Source organism: Dryobates pubescens, chromosome 3 (genome assembly GCF_014839835.1).
Source record: "Dryobates pubescens isolate bDryPub1 chromosome 3, bDryPub1.pri, whole genome shotgun sequence".
NCBI lineage: Eukaryota > Metazoa > Chordata > Aves > Piciformes > Picidae > Dryobates > Dryobates pubescens.
In genome coordinates this window covers 39,597,086-39,620,959 of record NC_071614.1, presented here as the reverse complement: position 1 = coordinate 39,620,959, position 23,874 = coordinate 39,597,086, and positions in this window count along the sequence as shown.

The window sequence follows — 23,874 nt, the reverse complement described above, 5'->3', positions numbered from 1 at the left end:
ATGTGCTGCAATGCTGAGACAGCTGGTATCAATTTCTGCTCTAAGGCTAGGAAGTGACCAAATCAAAGTCTGTAAGTACCAACACAGGAAATTGATTTCTGAGAGTATATAGGTCATTAATATTGCAAACAAAGGCATAAAAATGTCTAGTGACTGTCAGCTAGAACTAAACAATTTCAGAATAAAATAAGGTATAAACACTGTACTGGGAATTCAATGTATTGGCCCCTCTTGCAAGGTAAAATGAGCACTCCTCTATCTGACCTAAAGATTTGAAGCCTCCCAAAGCTTAGCAGTCTGTTTAATGCCTGTCACTCCATCTTGCCCTTTGTGAAACCCAGGGTAACATTTGCTTTACTCCAATTCTGAGGCATCTCTCCTGTTCACCATGACCTTTCAAAAATGATGGAGAGTGGCTTAGCAATAACCTTAACCATCTCCCTCAGCAGTTGTGAATGCACGTCATCGGGGCCCATGGATTTGTGGGTGTCCACTTTAACTAATCTCTGAGAAAATCTTCCTCAACTAAGGGGAAATCTTCCTTTCTCCAGACTTCTCTCTTAGCTCCAGGGATTGGGATTCCCAAGGGCAAATCTTAGCTGTAAAGACTGAAGCAAAGGCAGCATTCAATTAATGCTGCCATCTCTCTATCCTCTGTCACCAGGTTACCCAACTGTAGTCTTCTTTTTGCTACTTATGTACTTGAAGAAGCCCTTCCTGTTGTCTTTGACATCTCTTGCCAGATTTAATTCCAAGAAAGCCACAGTCTTCCTTGTTGCATTCCTTGAAGGCAATATCCCAGGGGGCCCTACTGATAAGCTCCTTGAAGAGACAGAAATTTGCTTTCCTAAAATTCAGGGTCCTGACTTTTTTCCTTGCCTGTCTCATTTCTCTCAGGATTGTGTGCTCCATTACTTCAGCCCAGGCTACTTCCAATCTTAAGATCACTCATTGGCTCACTTTTGTTGGCACCTATCAGGTTCAGTTCACATCACCTTTGGTATGTTAAATAGCTGATAATATTTATGACTCATAATGTTTAGTCATTACATCAATGAATAGTGATGAATAGCACTGCAAGCTCTTTCATGATACAGAGAATTCAATTTATTTGCAGCAAATTACAAGTCATGATTCAAAGCCCTTGGATTGCACGAACTCCAGCTCATCACTCCTCACAAGGAACTGGGCTGCTTTTGTAGTACAAGCAGGTAGTGTGTGTAGTTTGAGGACCACAAGTATAAAGATCCATCTTATGGTCATGACTTTCAGGAACCTGTCACCTCAAGCTGCTACTATTTCAAAAACAGCTGATGTGATCCTGAGTTAAAATTAATAGGAGAACAGTGAGTAGCAAAAGTGAAATTAATTTCTAACCATACAGTAGAAAATTCTACTCAGCACATGCAGTACTTAAAAAACAAAAATGTTGGAGACATGCAAAAAGACTCACAAAAATCAACTGAAGACTAAAGCAAATGCTTTGTATTAAAACCTCCAGTTCAATTTTTTGGAAGTCTGAAATACAACTTTTTAAGATACTTAATATCCCCATGTGACAAAAATGTGCAGCAGAGAAAGCCAACAAGAAGTAGCAAGTGAAACTTGAAGATGGAGAACTGGCTTTCAAAACAAGACACAGTACTTTTAACAGCTGGAGTTGACTACCCACAAAGTGATGGATACTTCCTCTCCCACTGTCTCCAGATCATGCTTAATACCCAGTCAGAGAGGCACAATCATCCTACATATGAGGAATTAAATGGAATTAAAGCTAAAGTGACATCTCATCTCCCTTTGACTCACTGTCTCTGGAGGTGTTACAAAGATGATAAGATGTCATTCTAAAGGACATGTTTCTGCACCAGGCATGGTAGAGTTAGAAAATGGCCTTGATGCTATGAAAGGTCTTCTCCAAGCAAAATGATTCTATGATTCTATAAGCTAGAGAGAAGAACAAGAAGCACTGTGTGTAAGAACATGGCAGCAACCCTAGAGTGTAGAAACAGAAAAGGCAGCACCATCTCACAGGAGCTCTTGAAGGCACAGGAACTGGCGGTCCCCATGTGCCGAAAGATGAGCCGGTGGGGAAGGCGACCGGCCTGGATGGACAAGCAGCTCCTGAAGGATTTAAGGGAAAAAAAGAGGCTGTATCACCTTTGGAAGGAGGGGAAGGCTTCTCGAGGTATGTTTAAGGAAGTGGTTAGACTATGTAGGAATAAAATTAGAGAGGCAAAGGCCCAGTTGGAACTGAAGCTGGCCACCTCTGTGAAAGATAATAAAAAGCAATTTTACAAATATATCAACGCTAAAAAGAAGGGCAAGAAGAACCTCCACTCCTTACTGGACCTGGAGGGGAACATGGTGACCGAAGATGAGGAAAAGGCTGAGGTCCTGAACGCCTTCTTTGCCTCAATGTTTAACAGCAAGGTAGGAGTCCAGGATGAGTGGCCTCCTGAGCTGGGTAATAGGGTCGGGGAGCAGTGTAATGCCCCAGAAATCCATGAGGAATTAGTCCGGGACCTGCTGAGCCACTTGGACACCCATAAGTCCGTGGGACCGGATGGGATCCATCCTAGGGTGCTGAGAGAGCTGGCAGATGAGCTGGCCAAGCCGCTCTCCATCATTTTCCTCCAGTCCTGGCTCACTGGAGAGGTCCCAGATGACTGGAAACTGGCCAATGTGGTCCCCATCCACAAGAAGGGACGGATGGAGGAACCTGGAAACTACAGACCAGTCAGCCTGACCTCAGTGCCAGGGAAAGTGATGGAGCAGATTATCCTGGCGGCAATAACTGCGCACCTGAAGGATGGTCAAGGGCTCGGGTCCAGCCAACATGGATTTAGGAAGGGCAGGTCCTGCCTCTCCAACCTGATCTCCTTCTATGATCAGGTGACCCGTCTGGTGGATGTGGGGAGGCCTGTGGATGTAGTCTATCTGGACTTCAGCAAGGCCTTTGACACCGTCCCCCACAGTAAACTGCTGGCTAAGCTGTCAGCTCGTGGTTTGGACCGCAACATTCTGTGCTGGATTAGGAACTGGCTGGAGGGCCGAGCCCAGAGAGTGGTGGTGAATGGTGCCACATCCGGCTGGCGGCCAGTCACCAGTGGCGTCCCCCAGGGATCAGTGCTGGGCCCCATCCTCTTTAACATCTTCATTGATGATCTGGATGAGGGGGTTGAGTCAGTCATCAGCAAGTTTGCAGATGACACCAAGTTGGGAACAGATGTTAGTCAGTTAGAGGGTAAAAAAGGCTCTGCAGAGGGACCTTGACCGACTGGACAGATGGGCAGAGTCCAATGGGATGGCATTTAATAAGTCCAAGTGCCGGGTGCTGCACTTTGGCCACGGCAACCCCATGCAGAGCTACAGGCTGGGGTCAGAGTGGCTGGAGAGCTGCCAAACAGAGAGGGACCTGGGGGTGCTGATTGACACCCGCCTAAACATGAGCCAGCAGTGTGCCCAGGTGGCCAAGAAGGCCAATGGCATCCTGGCCTGTATTAGGAATAGTGTGGCCAGCAGGAGCAGGGAGGTCATTGTGCCCCTGTACTCTGCATTGGTTAGGCCACACCTCGAGTCCTGTGTCCAGTTCTGGGCCCCTCAGTTTAAGAAGGACATCGAGACACTTGAACGTGTCCAGAGAAGGGCAACAAGGCTGGTGAGAGGCCTTGAGCACAAGCCCTATGAGGAGAGGCTGAGGGAGCTGGGATTGTTTAGCCTGGAGAAGAGAAGGATCAGAGGCGACCTCATTGCCCTCTACAACTACCTGAAAGGTGGTTGTAGACAGGAGGGGGTTGGTCTCTTCTCCCAGGCAACCAGCACCAGAACAAGGGGACACAGTCTCAAGTTGTGCCAGGGGAGGTTTAGACTCGAGGTGAGGAAAAAGTTCTTCACTGAGCGAGTCATTCGTCATTGGAATGGGCTGCCCAGGGAGGTGGTGGAGTCGCCGTCCCTGGAGGTGTTCAAGGGGAGATTGGACGTGGCACTTGCTGACATGATCTAGTTGTGAGGTCTGTTGGAACAGGTCGGACTTGATGATCCTTGGGGTCTCTTCCAACCTTAGTTACTGTGATACTGTGATCTCAGGATTAGGACAGACAAGTGGCTTAATGCAGTCATGGGTAGGGTCCTTGTTATTTTCTTACTTGATATTCACCTATGACAAGATCAAAAATGCTTGCTCAAACTTTCTTTAAATGTAAAATTGGGCATTTATCATGAATCATATGCTCTAATGTAAGGGTAACTGTACAAAAATGAATAGTTTTCCTGACACTGGAAATCAGACCAGACAGTCTAATGCTTTTTAATTTTCTCAAATCTCATGTCTTTAAGTGAGCAGGCTGTGTGTAATAAACTCCTCTCACTCATAGTGTACAAAAGGCCACCCTGTCTTTAGATCTTAAAGAGATATAAAGATGAAATAGCACTCATGGGAAGAATTTATGATCAAGAAAAGTATTGAAACTGACTCAGAAAAAAAAAAAAAAGTGAAATAAATGCCACATCTAGTCACTTCAAATTATAAATTATAGGCATTTTGGGATAATTTTAGCTGTCTCTGTTGTCCTGTCCAGTTTGCAGGAAGTGTTGGCTGGCTTCTCAATTCATGAACCCTGAAGCTTTCTGCTAAGGTTATTGAGAAAAAAGGATCAAACTTCAGAGCAGCTGCTTTATCGTTTCAGATGCATGTTGCATTACACATACCTTCAGGAATTATTCCACTTATGCATCTATATTAGGCCACCGGTACAGCTCTTACAGCTTCTCATTAGCTCTGCCAATACTTTTCTGACACTCAGGAGGTAAAGTTATTAACTGTGAAGTCTGCTTGTGAGGAGCCATGATTCCAACTTACAACAGAGTCTTTCCATTCAAAGAGCTCCTCTCTTAAATTTAATACATTTATAATTCAAATTCCACGTGCTTCCTAGTTCAGTCTCCTGTGCTGCCATAGGAGAGAATATGAAGTGAATCACCTAAGAATGTGCTACACTGACAGAAGAAAAATAATTTTTTGAAAATGTTCAGAAGAACTTGGTTCAGAAATTTTACTATGAGGCACTAGGGGGAAGTTTATAAACTCCTACTCTGGGACTTCTTGCATCTTCTTCCTCTCCTTCTCCTACGCTTTTCACCACCTGCAACATTTATTTCTTTGCAGGTAGATTCAAAGGGCTAATAACAGCACAGGAAAAAAAAAGAAAAAAGAAGTCTTTATCTTATGAACCACAGTGTCTGATTTGTACAAGTACTCTTTTCTACCACTTAGTAGACAGTAAGCAATTGCAAGTACAGAACAAGCTTCTTTTGATCGTCTCATACATTTAAAATTTGGAGCATTTTAGAAGGAAAAGTAGATTCCCTGGAGCCCACAGTGCAAACTGCTTTATATTAGCAAAACAAAACAATTAACAATCCAATATTTAGGGATTTTTTTGTTATACTTTATGTCATATTCACAGAGAAAGGAAAATAAAGATTTATAAGCAAAGGGAATGAAAAATATCTTATTAAACTGTAGATGCTTCCAGGAGTTTGTATATTTAGCAGAAATCCTGTATGTTACTGTATACAATGAGGTATGAATGATGTTGTACAACTATAAAAATTCAGTGTGAGAGGAGATGTTTTGTACCATAGTGCCCTCTAGAGATATTTTCAGGAACATGGATAGTGTTGGAAAAAAACATTATTTTCTGTTCCACTCAGGATGATAAACAAGCAAAAAGTACCTGAGGACTGTGCTCGGACAAAGCTGATCTGTTCCTTCAAATGAGAACATGGGAATGAACTTACAAATGTGTGGATGAGCAGTAAACCAGGATCCCAGCACAATGGGCAGCTAATTTGTCTGATAGCAAATACCTACTTGTTCTGATAAAGGGAGAGAGTGGGGAGACTTGGGCTTAAAACTTTACAGATCTCTGTTTTGTTCGTTACATCTGCTAAAGTCTAAGTACTTCCTAAGCTTTATATCTTTAGAAAGGGTTTCACACTATCACAGTATCACAGTATAACCAAGGTTGGAAGAGACCCCGAGGATCATCAAGTCCAACCTGTCCCAACAGACCTCACGACTAGACCATGGCACCAAGTGCCACGTCCAATCTCCCCTTGAACACCTCCAGGGACGGCGACTCCACCACCTCCCCGGGCAGCCCATTCCAATGACGAACGACTCGCTCAGTGAAGAACTTTCTCCTCACCTCGAGTCTAAACCTCCCCTGGCACAGCTTGAGACTGTGTCCCCTTGTTCTGGTGCTGGTTGCCTGGGAGAAGAGACCAACCCCTTCCTGTCTACAACCACCTTTCAGGTAGTTGTAGAGGGCAATGAGGTCACCCCTGATCCTTCTCTTCTCCAGGCTAAACAATCCCAGCTCCCTCAGCCTCTCCTCATAGGGCTTGTGCTCAAGGCCTCTCACCACACTCTACAGTAAAATTGAAAAATACAGTACTTAGCCTATAAAATATAAACAAGTCAAGCAGACTTAGAGCAAGAAAAGACAAGAAAGCAAAGGTTATTATAAGAAAATAAGCAGCTTCACTACTTCAAATTTGGAACAACATATCAAATCCACAGAAAAATGTCAATTGAAGGCTACTGGGAAATAGAACATTTGATAAAATACAAACTTTAGCAGAAGATATTTCAGTTCTTGCTGTAGATGGTGCTGTAGCATAAAATATGTGTTGTACCCTAACTGCTGATTTTAAACTGTCTGCCCCGGACTGACATACAAGTTACTCCTAGGATTAATCCTTAGATTGTGAGGGGTCATGTAAACATGCTGCAATTTATATGTGGTTATATGTAAGCACAGGATTAGTGCTTTCATCTAATCACATAGAGGTTTAGAAAGGTATCTGAAATTCATCTGCTGAGAAGGATAAATCTGTTTGTTTTGGTTGTATTGCCTGGGATATGGTAAAATTAGAAGATTTCAGCCTCCCATGGGATTGTTTAGTCTGGAGAAGAGGAGGTTGAGGAAAGACATTCTCGCTCTTTATGATACCCTGAAAGGAGGTTGAAACGAGGTGGGTGTTGATCTTTTCTCCCAAGTAACTAAGGATAAGACAAGAGGACATGGCCTCAGGTTGCACAGGGGAGGTTTAGATTGAATATTAGGAGATATTCCTCTACTGAAAGAGTGGTCAAGCACTGGAAGAGACTATCTGTGGAGGTGGTGGAATCCCAATCCCTAGAGGTGTAGACATGGCACTTTGGATCATGGCTTAATGGATATTATGGTGTTGGGTTGATGACCTTAGAGGTATTTTCCAAAGATAATGACTCTGTGATTCTATGACTTCATTTGCTATTAGAACAGTTGTTTAGCTGTCTCAATTAAAGTCTATATTACATTGTTTATCTGTAGAGTTTCTGGGAGCAGAAACATCCAAAAGACAGCCATTGTAGGCTGGAAAGTAGTTTGGTACTTGTAATATTTTATACTACATTTTGAAGAAAATTCACTTCAGGAGAAACTTACTTACTTTCAGTATCAGTATCACCAAGGTTGGAAGAGACCTCAAAGATCATCGAGTCCAACCTGTCACCACAGACCCCATGACTAGAGTAGGGAGGACAATAGTGCCCACTGCAGGCTTGAACTCACAAGCTTCCCATTAAGGGTCTTATGTGCTACCAACTGAGCCACTTTGAGGGTGATGGAGCACTGAAAGAGGCTGCCCAGAAACACTGTGGAGTCTCCTTCTCCGGAGACAAGGGGTTTGGACTAGGTGATCTACAGAGCTCTCCTCCAACCCCCACCGATTCTATGATTCTTTAATTACTCCAACACAGCTTTGTCCTAAGGACTCTGGCATGAAGGAAGTGCAATGGTGCATACCTTATCAAAATGTAAAGTCTGTGTTAAAAAAAAAAATCTTAAAAATGAAACTTTCAATTCTGTTAGCTAAGAGACATAAATATGAATCACTTCAGATAATTTGAGTTCTAAAAATATAAGCTACTGAATACTCTGTGTTTGCACTTAATTTGAAAACCTCTGCAGTGCTGGCTGATTCATTCAGTGTTTCTCAGCTCTCCAAAGTTGCAGAAATAATTGTTGAGAACTTGTACCTACTCCTTATAATCCACTTAAAATAAAAATGATGTATGAATCAGTGAATCTTTGTCCTTAAGAACAAGGGATTTTCATATTTCACAGAATCACAGAACCACCAAGGTTGGAAGAGACCTCAAAGATCATCAAGTCCAACCTGTCACCACAGACCTCATGACTAAATGTAACATGTTGAATTTCACTTGTACCCCACCTCATTAGTTACACATTTGGAAAGACTTGTATTTTGTTTCATATTAGAAGTTATCAGCCTGGGAGTCTATCAAACCAAATGTTACTGTTTTAAATAGAACTCAGATAAAAATATCCATCCTGTAAATGCACATTAAGAAGAAAAAACCCAGAATAAGGTATAAATAACAGCAAAATTAGTGAATGGAAATTAAAAGTGGAGAAATTCAAAAGAATTTCATTTTTGCATCAAAATTCTATTGTAACACTCTTCTGGATAGATATATTTAGTCTAATTACATATCAAGCACTTTAATTACAATACTTATGCCTCTGTTATGGGTAAAAATACAGAGGCCAGGGTAGATCAATATTATACTATGAAGCAGATAAGGTATTTTATCAGAGGTAGGAACTGTTTAAATTAACTAGCCTTTATTGAGTTTTGTCTTAATTAAAGTCTGCTAAATTTACTACGTAGTTCTTTTTATGGTGATGGTGCTGATTCATATTCTAGTGTCCTTCTGTAGCAGAAGATATTTTTTGCTTCTTGCAGCAGTTGTAGAAAAGCACAAATGAAAACCCTGTCACTTTGTCTGAACATATGGGTGAAATGACATGACTTTAGCTGAACATATGGGAGAAATGACATAGCTGGATTTCTCAGGACAACATTTGGTGTGCTGGAGATTACATTATATTTGATTTATTAGTTGCATTAAATTGGTAGCCATTAAAAGGTCAGATCCCCAAATGAAGTGCTTTTGTACTGAGGAACTAGGTTGACCTGCCTTACCCTGGGGCTGGTCAACAGTTCAGAAGACAGTATTCCAGGGACCTTCACTTTTTAAGGTTATGACTGGATCTCAAATTCACATTTAAAAGGCAAAATCATTTAGAAGAGGAATGAGTAGAAGTGGGGAGGGGAAAAAGAAATTTAAACAATGAGCCAGATGTGTATAAACAGTTAGCAAATTAATAATGTAGATGTGCTTTCAATGGGACTTTAAAAACATCTGGAATCAAGAATTCAGTGCTCAGAAGTATCATTTAAGCATAGACATTTCCTTATTTATATTCAGTCATCAAGATAAACTATACATAATAGAACCAGCTGCTTACATTACTGAACCTTTAATAGGGTACTGGAATGGTCAAATTGCTGTAACCACATGCCAGGGAAAAAATTAAAAGTAAAGCTGAAGCAGACATACTCACTAATAAAGTCACAGAATCATAGAATATTAGGGATTGGAAGGGACCTGGAAAGATCATCTAGTCCAACCACCCTGCCAGAGCAGGACCACCTAGAGCGGGTCACACAGGAACACATCCAGGCAGATTTTCAGTGTCTTTAGAGGAGACTCCACAATCTCTCTCTGGGAAGCCTGCTTCAGTGCTCTGTCAATCTCATAGTGAAAAAGTTTTCCTTACATTTCTGTGGAACCTCCTATGTTCCAGCTTGCACCCACTGCCCTTTGTCCTGTGACTGGACATCACTGAGAAGAGCCTGGCTCCCTCCTCCTGACACCTGCCCTTCACATCTTTATAAACCTTCATGAGGTCACCCCTCAGTCTCCTCTTCTCCAAGTAAGGAGAGACCCAGTTCCCTCGGTCTTTCTTTATAAAGAAGGTGTTTCACTGTAACAATCTTTGTGGCTCTATGCTGGACTATTTCAAGCAGCTCCCTGTCTTTCTTGAACTCAGGGGCCCAGAACTGCACACAGTGTTCCACATGTGGCCTCAGCAGGGCAGAGTAAAAGGGGAAGAGAAACTCTCTTGTCCCACTAACCACACCCTTTCTAATATACCCCAGGATGCCATTGGCCTTCTTGGCCATGAGGGCATATTGCTGGCTCATGGTCATCCTGTTGTCCACTAGGACCCCCAGGTCCTTTTTACCAGAGAGGCTCTCCAACAGGTCAGCCCCCAGCCTATAGTGGTATGAGATTAGATTTTTCCCTGCCCAACTCTCCAGCCTGTGTAGGTCTTGCTGAATGGCAGCACAGTCTTCTGGTGTGTCAGCTACTCCTCCCAATTTTGTGTCATCAGCAAGCTCACCGATGTCCCTCTGTCCCTCATCCACATCACTGATGAATATATTGAGTAGTACTGGTCCCAGTATCACACCAATGATGCAACTGGGAAAAACAATTCCCTTAGAAACTGATGAGAGATTTGTTTCCTTTTCAGAGGTCACTCAAAGTAATATTATTTGTATTTCGTTGTTGAGCTCTTTTGTTGTTTGCCTCTGTTTTTTTTTTTTTGGTTTGGTTCTTCATTTGTTATTATTCTTGACATAGCTATGGATCAGAAATCTAAGACAATTAACAGAAATCTGTCTATAAATTCAGGAGCAGAAAAGACAAATCAATTGTGTCTTAGAAATAGCTTATGACTAGCTTATGCTTCCATGATTTATTTTCTTTTAATTGGCACAAGCATTTCATCAATGGTAAGCATTTTTGTCAAGTAACTTCAAGGAGATATCTGAACTGAGTGTTTGTGCTACCAATTTTGCATTGTAATGAACTTTCTTAATGCCAACCCATCATCATTAGTGTCTGACTGGAAGTCACATGTCTTATGTTCACTGCCCAGCTCTGTCCTGTAAAATACTGCAGGGCTGGAAAGGGAATGTGAGAGAGAACAGATAGGCTCAGAGCCCAAAGAGCTGAGGATAAAAAACACAGCTGACCTCTCAGCTTTTAAATTAGAGGCTTGATAAAAGTGCTTGGCAGATGGCTCAAGGGTTTGTCTCTCCTCTTGGCATTCAGGATGCTTCAGGGACAGCTGCTTGTTGAGGCACCAAAACCAAGACCAAATCATGCCCTCTTGAGTGAAGGTGCTCACAGGCTTACCAAAGCTCCTTTTTCTAATCTTTCATAGTACTTAGTAGAAAACTAAGGAATCATGAAGGCTAAACTCTTTTCTTCAATGGCCAACATCTGAGGAGGGCTCTGTGTGTTATGCCTTCAATCCCAGTCCATGAGTTCATGCACCCAGCTCCAGAATCAAGCTCCTGAATCTGGTTCCCACCTGCTGCTGAGTCCAGTTTGTGACTTCCGCCACTGCATCTAATTGACTAATTGTTATTAGGGGGCTGGGTATAATATTGGGTTTGTATGTATTTGTATATATTTCATTAGTTTTATTTTGTTTCCTTTTATTTAGTTTTTTTTTTTTTAAATGTAATTTTATTTTTGTATTTAATCTTATTATTTTGATTCTTTTGTTTTCTTTTCCAAACCATAAGTCTCCTTTATTTGATTTATCTTACCCTTTGGGAGTGAGGAGGGGTTCATAGAGAGCATCTGTCACTTATTTCATGGTCAGCTCAACTCTAACCCTTGACACTTTCTTAAGCACTCGTCTATTGCCAGACAGACACCTAAGTGTCTAAGCACAGGTCCAGAGAGTGGAGCTGCAAGATCCATGTGACAGTAGACCATCCAAAGCTGCAGTGTGCAACAAGGAACCAAAGGTTCCCTCACTGCTATAGTAGTATTTAGCTTGTAAAACAGAAAAATTATTTTCTTACACAGTGACATGGGGAAAAAAATGTCTGGAATCAGACACATCTATCTGGATAAGATTAGAACATTCTGAATCTCTCACAGTCCTAGCATTTCACTAAAGTTAACACATTATGTATTGCATCTAAGGAGCACACAAGACTCCCATAAAACTCATCATCTGCTCATATCAGTTTGTTCTTCTGCTGAACAAAAGCCAGAATAAAAATCCAAAAAGTGCTCTTCAAGTAGTCTGTGTTCAGTTGTTTTGATTTAATTTCTGAGTCACTGAGAAATATCTCCTGTGTCTGTCAAGGCAAATTAATTTATTTATTGAATTTTCATTGCTGCATTTACCTTGCAATGATTATGTTTAGTGGACATGATCCTGCATTACTCTATGTTGACACAGCTTCGCCATTTTTCCAAAAAAAAGGATTTTTTTTTTCATGTCCATGTGATACATACTTGTGTACTAGGCAGAAATTCAGGGCTTTCTTAGAACTCTCAGCTGAAACACTAAGCAGTGGATGCTCACACAAAGCTCATCCTGCTTGCTCTTGCATTTGTGCAAAATGAGGAGGGAACAGAAGGAGCTTCCATGGGGAGTCTGGGTAAGCTATGACAACAAGAGAACTACCTTTAGGGATTGTAAAAGGGCTCATGGTCCAGGACACTTGCAATCATCACTCAGACTGCTGTTACTGGTGGCGCAGAAGCCTGTCTTACGTTTTACAGATCAATAGAGAGGCTTCTGCTGCCATCAGGAGAGGCAGCAGAATTAGAAGAAGGTTGAGGATGGGTGGTGGTTCTTCCTACAGTATGCTATTAACATCAACAAGCGAAGTGTTCTAACACCAAAACAGGGAGCACAGAAACATACAATAAACTCGTGAACTCCCCAAGCGCCTATGAGATGAGGGGGTTGGTGCCTCTGGGGAATGGGCAAGAACAGGACATCAAGCTGGTGTCTGCTGCACTGACAATTCTCTTTGGATCCCTCCTCTCCCTGAGGTTGACTTCAGCTTGTAGTGTGCAGCTGTCTCAGCAACACACTCATTTCTCCTCTGCAAACACCACATATCTTTCTGCTTGAAGCAGGGCATTATAACTGGATGTCCTTTGAGACTTCTCTGGGGTAAGAATCTCTTGTGTCATATGCACTGAACTTGATTTTTACCAATGCTCTGTACTTGCCATTCATAGAAAAAAATAATTCACATTGCTTCCCAGTGAAAAGACAGTATAAAACAAAGAGGGCTGGAAATATCTGGGACTTCTAGTTTTTATAAAACCTCGTATAGCTAATATGTGATGCTAAAAATTATTTGGGAAACACTAAATACACTACTTCAAAATGATATTATGAATTCCTATTACTTGACAAAGCTCTGAGGTGCACTACTTACTTTCTGAAGTACTGTCTTGGTGACTTGTATACTCTATGACTCAGTTTTGTTGAATATTAACTTCATACACAAGAGAAACATTTTGTTATATTTCATGCCTTTTCACTTAGACAGGGACATCTAAATGACAGAAAATAGGAGGAATGAAAAATATTACAGGTGCAATACTGATACCCAGCATACAATGACTGTCTTTAGGATGTCTCTGCTTCTGGAAGCTATACAGGTAAACAATGTAATATAGGCTTTCCCTGAGACACGTAAAATGCTGTTCTAAATATCAAAGGAAGTCATAGAATCACAGAATCATTATGGTTGGAAAGACCTCTAAAATCATCACGTCCAAGCATCAGCCCAACACCATCATGTCCACTAAACTATGTCTCAATGTGCTGTGTCTAAACATCTTTTTGAACACCTCCAGGGATGGTGACTCCACCACATCCCTAGGCAGCCTGTCCACTGTCCAGGTACTCTTTCAGTAAAGACACTTTTCTAATATTCAATCTAAACCTCCCCTATTAATTATGAGATAGGAGTCTAAGGCTCAGTATATAAGACCAGAGACCTTTTCCTGTCCCCTCCTTTTATTTAGAGTGATGTAGTGAATTTTCAGCTGCAAGGGAAAAGGTTTGAAGGAAGAAAATGTTTGTGCTGGCTTCAAGGACTTTAAGCTCCACTTGACAGATGCCATCATCTTTTGGGGCAGAGCTCAACAGCAGAGTATGTTGATTGCATGAGTTACATTTTCCTTAAGAACCTGCTCAGTTAGAGTGGCTCCCATGATGTGCAACACCATCCCTACAAATGGTTTTCAAATGTAACACAACTTGCAGTAGTATTGGCATTCATTTACATTTCAGTGCTGACATAAAAAATGATGGAACTACTTACAAAAGAACATATATATTTGGCCATTTATTACTAAGAAACCCCAGAGAGGGTTGTCAGTGATTCAGAGCTTCTGATAATTACTTTAAAAGATTAAGATGCTTTGGTTTCCACAAATTCCTGGCCTTCTGCAGGCAAACAAAACTACCTAAATCATTAGTGAAGAGGTTTACCTGGGACATCCTCTCTATAATATGTTTTTATTAATAATATTAATATTGGGCTGCCTGGGGAGGTGGTGGAGTTGCCATCACTGGAGGTTTTCAGGAGAAGACTTGATGGGGTGCTTGGTGCCATGGGTTAGTTGTTTGGGTGGTGTTGGATTGGTTGATGGGTTGGATGCGATGATCTTGAAGATCTCTTCCAACCTGGTTTATTCTATGTATAAATAGGAGGAGAAGGCAGAATAAACCCTCATGAAGTTTGCAAAGTGGGCCTGAGCCATCAGTGAGCTCTGGCACTGGTGACAGCCAACAGCATCCTGGGCTATACTAGTGCAGAGGGACTGATTTCCTTTACCCAGCACTTGTTAGGCAGCTTCTGGTGTACTTTGTTCAGGGGAGGCTGCAGGACATACCAGAGTGAGTCAGTGGAGGGTATCAATGCGCTCATGGGGTTGGAGCACTTGTGCTGAGAGGAAAGACTGAGGCAGCTAGACTTGGGCAGCCTGGAGCAGTGATGGCCTTGGGGTAAACTTTATGAAAGTTACTGAGAAAATGGAGCCCTACTGTGTTCTGAGGTGTATGGTGAGGGAGAAAAGTCATTATGAAAAACTGGAACAAGTTGCCCAGAGGTGTTTCCTAACTCCTGTCACTGCACATTTTACAGTCCTGCCTAGCCAAAGTCTTCAGAAATCTAAGCTGAATTTTGAACATGAAGTTACAGTAGAGGCATTGTGAGTTTCCTTCCAGCCTGAATGATTGAATGACTCTGTGACACAGAGCAAGATAAATTATTACAGCAGTGGGTTTTGCTTTGAAATTTAAGCAGAATTGCTTTATAGGTTAACATTCCTGCCTTAACTTATTTACAACACCAGCAATTTTTCATGTATGAATTACTTTGTTTCTTTTCCCACTTGAAGTGCCTTTCATTTAGGGTCAAAGAATCTGATTTTGCATTTTATTCCAATATTGCTACCACTTGTGACAATATAAATCTGTATTATAAGTTACTCCCTCTCCTCAGCCTCTCCCAGGCCTCCCTCTTTCTTCTTGCCTCTTATTTGTATCTTCAGTACTTTCAACTACTGTGAGACGATCAAGCCCATTCACAAAAAACATCTGGCCTGTAATTCACTGTCTATCTTTCCTTGCTTGGTGCAGTCTTTATGTAGCATATGTTAGAAATCACTGAGGGTATTTGAAAGCCTCCTCATTCTTTCTAATTTTTAGCATGGCTTTAAAGCTTTCACAGTTCCTTACAGACCCTTACACAACAGTACTCCTATCAGCTTTGTTTCTGTCTTAAGTACCCGCATCTCCTTGTTACACTCAGTATTTCCCCTTTGATTAGCAGCTGCCTCTGTGCCATGCCAAGGAGAATGGTATAAAATGATGGTGGTGATTAATTTTCTTGACTACCATTCGTTAAGCAAATTTGTCTTCAATGCAGCTACACAAAAATGTTGTCCAAACTGATGACAATTGCAGATAATAAAGTATTAATAATTATACAAAAACTTTCTCATAATTATTAAAAAAACTTCACACTGATACTGAAGATTTACTGCACAATGAAAATAACTTGCATAACTGAAACAAAAAGTTTGCAGAATCATAGACTCAGAGAATGGTTTGGAAGAAAAGGGATCTTGAAGATCATCTAGTTCCAACCCCCCTGCAGGGACAACTCCTATTGGATCAGATCCTCAAGGCCACCTACTACTTGGCTTTGAACACTTGAAGGATTGGAACCTCCAAAATCTCTCTGAGCAAACACCTTAGTACCCCTATGAAGAAGAATTTCTTCCTTTACACCTGCTTTAACAGGTTCATGATCTTTCTGTGTTGGGGGCTCCAGAGTTGGATGAAGGACTCCAGGTGGGGTCTCAGAAGAGCAGAGTAGAGGGGGAGAATCCCCTTCCTTGACCTGCTAGCCACATTTCTTTTGATTCAGACCAGGATATAGTTGGCTTTCTGAGCTTCAAGTACACATTGCAGGCTCATGTTGAGCTCCTTGTAAACAAGCACCCCAGACCTTCTCCTGATGACTGCCCTCTATTCATTCTCCACAAAGCCAGCAGTTGAGAAGTACTCATATGAGCTGCTGCCCTGACTGGAAATTTTGATAAAGCTGGCTAGCCAGAGATGTACTGTAGCTAAAGTCTCCCTATAGTCTTGATCTTTGATAGCGTTGCCTGAAAATATGCAGGGCAACCATCACTGCAGAATCTCTGCAGAAAAAAGCAAGTACACCTACAGAGCTAAACAGAGCACAATACAAAGATTCCCAAGATATTAGATTAGAAATTAACACAGCAGAGACAGGATCAATACAGACACATTATTATGAAGCTCCATACACACCAATTAGTCTGTCAGGAGTCACAAACTAATGATTTCTCACTTAAGTGACTTTGGTCAGAAAGTTTTACTTCCAACACTGGGCCCTACTGCAATACTATGGGCAAATCTCTGCTTTTTCTTGTCATTGTTAATTTGATATCATCGGCATGTTTGCTGAAGGTGTACCTTGTGTGTTCCATGTTGCTAATAATGAAAAACATCAGTATTATATTTGACTCTTGGCTTTTGGGGGTAGCAAGAAGTAGAGGTGGATTATCAGAAATAAAAAAAACAAACACAAAGATAGTTCCTATGTGATATACCCAGGAGTGCTAATAACTCTCTCTGCGTCATAGAGAAATAAAACCTCAGTTGGAGTTAAACTGGGTTTTTCTTTGTGCTTCTGCATTTAAACTGAAGACTCCATAGAACATGTAATTGATTCTTCTTACTGCTAAAGACAAGAGTTCAAGGGGTGGTGGGGTTTTTGTTTGTGAGTTTTTTTGGTCATAGTTTTGTGAGCATGTATTTATTTTTAATATTATACCAAGAGTTTAGTATTTCCTGTCCCTAAATTTTGCACTTCCAAGTGATAAATGGAGCTCATTAGAAGCTCCCCATTGTATTATAATGCCTTCCAGTAACTCTGTATTGTACCACAGTACATTGCTATTCTGCCTTACAATGCAGAAACAGAGCATTGCTCAGCCAGCCCTTTGAAAACATAGTGTGAACGTGAAGACATGGAGCTAGGGAAAACACTGAAGGTATACCTGGGGAAATCTCAGTGCTACTGCTTTTAAAGGGTTTTTGATATCCATTGGCAGTGACAACAACTCAAATACTTTGTCAATCTTTGTGACTAAGTCTTTGATGAATCTGGTGTAGGTAGCCATACAGGCCTTTCCCCCCACCCCGATTTGTGTATGCTTTCATGTTTGTAGCTATTCATGAGCCCTAAGAAAAATATTTATTTTATTAATTCTGTTTGTTTGTGGTTTTTTTCTTTTTTAATTCCTGCAGTCACAAGAGAAAGCTGTAGATTTCCACATATATATTTACATATTTTTTGAATGTTTTCCACAGATATCAAATAGAAAACCATTTAGAATCCTCCTCTTTTTTTTTCTTTTTCTTTATTTCCCCACAGAGTCATTTCAGTTGGAAAAGACCTTTAAGATCAAGTCTAACCATTATCTAACTCATCCAAGTCTAGTACTAAACCTCATGCCTGAGCACCACATCTCTGCCTCTTTGAAACACTTCCAGGGATGGGGACACAACCACCTCCCTATGGATCCTGGTCCAGTCTTTGAGAACCCTTTCAGTGGGGAAGTTTCTTTCAATATCCAACCCAAATCTCCCCTGGTGCAACTTGAGGCTATTTCCTCTCATCCTATCACTTGCTACTAAAGAGAAGATACCAGCTCCCACCTCACTTTAACTTCCTTTCAGGGTGTTGTAGGGCACAAGAAAGTCTGGCTCATCCTGCTGCTCTAAATGAGACATTAATGTGAGAGGAAAAAACCCCAAAAGGCAGCATGTTCTGAAAATCTAAAAAGAAGCTCAGAAAAGATAACCTTCATTTAGAATAGAACAGAATAGAATAGAATAGACCAGGTTGGAAGAGACCTTCGAGATCATCATGTCCAACCTATCATCCAACACTACCCAATCAACTAAACCATGCAACCAAGCATTCTGTCAAGCCTCACCCTGAACACCCCCAGCGACGGCGATAAATATCAAAGATGATAAAGTTTTATTAGAAGGCAGTAGGACCATGTTTGAAATAAACTCATCCAACAGCTCTCTTTCTGGAAAATGAAGTAAGATTTATCATAAATGTAAAATAACTTGTAGACTTTTTATAGGTAGCTGCACACAGGAAAGCTAAAAAGTCACCTTCAAACCTACACAAAGATAGCTGGCACCAAGACAGAGTGTGTTAACTCTGAGTCATGTGCACTGATCATTGACAATTTGAAATATTGCTATACACTTGTCTAAATGCAATTGTCTTGTTTTAATCTGCATTCCTTAGTATATGCATCTATCTTGCTTATATGTTCCTAATTTGGTTTTTGGACAAAATTGCCAAACCCAATAATATTTAAAGATTCTAAATGGCTAGTGTGAAAAAGAGGTAATTGAGATGAATGGAGACCAAAGAAGCTGTATTCCAAGTGAACATGCTAGTGGCTGAGAACAAAGCATTTATGTGAATTAAATACAAATAAATAAAATTGAGGGAGTGTGTCAGCTGGGGCTGGGAGGGTGGGAGGGTGGGGTCTTATTTGTTTGTGTGTATTTCTTTTTTGTTTAATTATTTGGCTTTTGGATTTTCTAGTATTTTATTTTTACTGATGATTTCTCTGGAGCTAGATAAAGAACAGAGCAATTTACCATTGTTTACAAGGAAATTAAGAGGACATCTTGGACTTGCCAGAGTAAATATTATACTGCTCTTTAATTACTTCAAAAATCTATGAAGAACTTACAGCATAAAATGTAGCATACAGCATAAAATGTAGCATAATTTAAATGATGGTAGTACAGGATAGTAAATTCTAAAAGTTTAAAGTAAGGTGACATCAACTATGGAAGCTCTTTCTTAAAAGAAGTTAAATGTCTAGATACTGAATACTAGCCAAATAATGAATATCCTTCTGATTTTTTCCATTATCTTTCAAGATGTTCTAAGACTTTTACAAGATGAGTAAATTATGGTGGTTCTAAAGACAAGGAAAAGAATAAATAAATGTTGAATCAAAAGCTTTGCCTCAATTCCATGCACATGTAGAAAATGTTCTGCTGACTTGGATCCCAAGTATCTAATTTTAGAGAGCTGAGGCTGATGAATAGCTGCACCAATAAAATTGTTTTATGACTCAGAGCTCAGAAAAGGATTTTCATACGTTGCAGCCTCATCAGACAATGGTGATGCTTGCTGCTAATTTTCTGTGTGTGTGCTATTGCAGAATGCTTTGGATGCCTTAGCCTTTTTGCTGCTGTTTGCAGGTGTGCAGCCTGCCTCCCCTCAGCATCTTAGAATCATCTCATGGCCTTGCCTTGGCAAAGCTGGTAATTGTACTCTGGTGGGTTCTCCAAGAAAGCAGCTGTGACAGACAGGAAAAACACTCCATCTTTGTCCCTCTTCCCCTTGGTTAGGACTTTCAGGGACATTAGAGAACAAATAATACACTGACTGTGGTAGTCAGCAAGGATGCAGCACCAGCCCTGGCCAGCATGTGCCAGTCAGAGCATTGTGCACAGGAACCATCACAGAACTGTCTAGCTTGGAAAATACTTTGAAGATCAGCAAGCCCAATCATTAACCTCTCATTGATAAGTTCCTGACTAAACCAGTTGCTTGTTCCCTGGGAGAAAAGACCAGCCCAAATTGGCTTTAGCCTCCTTTCAGGTAATTGTAGAGAACCTGGTGGTATCCACTCAGCCTCCTTTTTTCCAAACTAAACCACCCCATCAGTTTAGGAAGGATGTTGACTTGCTGGAACGAGTCCAGAGAAGAGCAACAAAGTTGGTGAGGGGTTTGGAACATAAGCCCTACAAGGAGAGGCTGAGGGAGCTGGGGTTGCTTAGCCTGGAGAAGAGGAGACTCAGGGGTGACCTTATTACTCTCTACAACTACCTGAAGGGAGGTTGTAGACACACGGATGTTGGTCTCTTCTCCCAGGCAAGCAGTACCAGAACAAGAGGACACAGTCTCAGGCTGCGCCAGGGGAGGTTCAGGCTGGATGTTAGAAAAAAGTTCTATACAGAAAGAGTGATTGCACATTGGAATGGGCTGCCTGGGGAGGTGGTGGAGTCGCCATCACTGGAGGTTTTTAGGAGAAGACTTGATGGGGTGCTTGGTGCCGTGGGTTAGTTGCTTGGGCGGTGTTGGATTGGTTGATGGGTTGGACGCGATGATCTTGAAGGTCTCTTCCAACCTGGTTTATTCTATTCTATTTCCTTCAGGTGCTCCTCACAAGACCATTAACTCCACAGTACTGACCTGATCTAACAACTGAATATCCATTGTTTAAAGCAAAGAAAGAAAAAAGAGGGGGAAAAAGAAAAAAGAAGAAGGAAAAGGAAAACAAAATTCAAAAGAAAAAAAGCCTAAAATATAAGAAGAAAAAACAAAGAGAGGGTTTAAATCTTGTTCATGTGTCCAGACCTACACTGTCAGAATAATTAAATATAAAAGAGATGGTGGCAGTGGTATTTATCTCCATGCAGCGTGAATTTAGGGAAGGGATTTAGCACAATATTATTAAAGAATGCTGACAGGGCATTGTTACAAACCTCCTGCAGCAGGTTAGCCATTAAACACACTGCTCATAGAAGTGGGTCAGACATGGAATTAGCTCAATACAGGTATCACAGTATAACTAAGGTTGGAAGAGACCCCAAGGATCATCAAGTCCGACCTGTCCCAACAGACCTCACGACTAGACCATGGCACCAAGGTGTAACATTGCTCCTCAGTAAGCTTGCAGATGACACTAAGCTGGGTGGCTCTGTTGATCTGATGGAGAGTAGGGAAGATTTACAAGGATCTGGGCAGATTAGAGCAATGGGCCAAGGCTAATTGTATGAAGTTCAACAAGGCCAAGTGCCAGGTCTTGCACCTGCATTACAAGAACCCCATGGTAAGTTCAGACTTGGGCATGTGTGGTTGAAAAGCTACAACTTGGAGAGGGACCTGGGGGTATGGATTGATAGTCAACTGAATATGAGTCAGCAATGTGCCCAGCTGGCCAAGAAAGCCAACAGCATCCTGGCATGTATTACAAACACAGTGGCCAGCAGGAATAAGGAGGTGATCATCCCCCTGTACTCAGCACTGGTGAGGCCACACCTGAAGTACTGAGTTCTGGTCTCCTCACTAGAGGAAGGACATTGAGGTGCTGAAGCATGTCCAGAGAAGAGCACCAATGCTCATGAAGGGCCCAGAGCTCCTCCTCAGGGTTGTACAATCTAGATAAGAGGAGGCTGAGGAGCGACCTCATCACTTGCTACAACTACTTGAAAGGAGGCTGGAGCAAGGAGGGCACCAGTCTCTTCTCCTTGGTGACAAGCTGCAGCAGTAGAGAAAATGGTTACAGGCTGTGCCAGGTGAGGTTTAGGCTGGATATCAAGAAATATTTCTTCATTGAAAGGGTTACCAAACATTGGAATGGTCTGCCCAAGGCAGTGGCAGAGTCACCATTCCCAGGGGTGTTCAAGTAGTGTGTGGACTTGGAACTTAGGGACATAGTTTAGTGTTGACCTTTCAGTGCTGGGTTGAGGGTTGGACTGGATGATCTTTGAGGTCTCTCTCAACCATATATAGTCTGTGATTTTTGTGATAGAGACACTGTACTTCATACAGAGCATCCCACCTGGTGGATGTGGGGAAGACTGTAGATGTAGTCTACCTGGACCTCAGCAAGGCCTTTGACACTGTCCCCCACAGCAAACTCCTGGCCAAACTGTCAGCCCGTGGCTTGGACAGCAGCACTCTGCACTGGGTTAGGAACTGGCTAGAGGGCTGAGCCCAGAGAGTGGTGGTGAATGGTGCCACATCCAGCTGGCGGCCAGTCACTAGTGGAGACCCCCAGGGATCAGTGCTGGGCCCCATCCAGTTCAATATCTTTGTTGATGATCTGGATGAGGAGATTGAGTCCATCATCAGTAAATTTGCAGATGACACCAAGTTCAGAGCAGATGCTGATCAGTTAGAGGATAGAAGGGCTCTGCAGAGAGAGCTTGACCAGTTGGAAAAATGGGCAGAGTCCAACATGATGCCATGCAACAAGTCCAAGTGCCAGGTGCTGCACTTTGGTCACAACAACCCCATGCAGCACTACAGGCTGGAATCAGAGTGGTTGGAGAGCTGCCAAACAGAAAGGGACCTGGGGGTACTGATTGACAGCCAACTGAACATGAGCCAGCAGTATGCCCAGGTGGCCAAGAAGGCCAATGGCATCCTGGCCTGAATCAAGAATAGTGTGGCCAGCACATGCAGGGAAGTCATTGTGCCTCTGTACTCAGCATGGATTAGGCCACACTTTGAGTACTGTGTCCAGTTCTGGGGCCCTGAATTTAAGAAGGACATTGAAACCCTTGAACTTGTCCAGAGAAGAGCAACAAGGCTGGTGAGTGGCCTTGAGCACAAGCCCTATGAGGAGAGGCTGAGGGAGCTGGGATTGTTTAGCCTGGAGAAGAGGATGCTCAAGAGAGACCTTCTTGCTCTCTACAACTACATCAAGGGTAGTTGTAGCCAGGAGAGGGTTGGTCTCTTCTCCCAGGTAACCAGAACAAGGGGACACAGTCTCAAGCTGCACCAAGGGAAGTTTAGACTTGAGTTGAGGAGAAAGTTCTTCACAGAGAGAGTCGTTCACCATTGGATTGGGCTGCCCAGGGAGGTGGTGGAATCACCGTCCCTGGAGGTGTTCAAGAGGGGATTGGACATGGCACTTGGTGCCACAGTCTAGTAGTCATGAGGTTGGGTGATAGGTTGGACTTGATGATTTTTGAGGTCTTTTCCAACCTTATTGATTCAATGATTCTATACTGGGCCATTTAAGGATCTAACTCCATAAAAAGCCCTCTTATTATCACCACTTTTATTTTTTTGGGGGTGGGGAGAGGATAATCATAAAATCATTAAGGTTGGAAAAAACCCTCTAAGATCATCAAGTCCAACCACCATCACCATGCCCACTAAAATATGTCCCAAAGTGCCACATCTACAATTTTTTGAACACCTCCAGGGATGGTGACTCCACCACTTCACTGGGCAGCTTGTTCCAATGCCTGACTACCCTTTCAGTAAATAAATTTTTCCTGATATCCAAATTAAACATCCCTTGGTGCAACTTGAGGTCATAATGCAACCAACCCACCAGGCATACTTATGGGAAAGTGATGTTTTCAAAATAGATGCCACAAACTGAGGCAGCTGGGGTTGCTTAGCCTGGAGAAGAGGAGACTCAGGGGTGACCTTATTGCTCTCTACAACTACCTGAAGGGGGGTTGTAGACAGGCAGAGGTTGGTCTCTTCTCCCAGGCAACCAGTACCAGAACAAGAGGACACAGCCTCAGGCTGTGCCAGGGGAGGTTTAGGCTGGAGGTTAGGAGGAAGTTTTACACAGAGAGAGTGATTGCCCATTGGAATGGGCTGCCTGAGGAGGTGGTGGAGTCACCATCACTGGAGGTATTCAGGAGGAGACTTGATAGGGTGCTTGGCTGCATGGTTTATTTGATTGGGTGGTGTTGGATGATAGGTTGGACATGATGA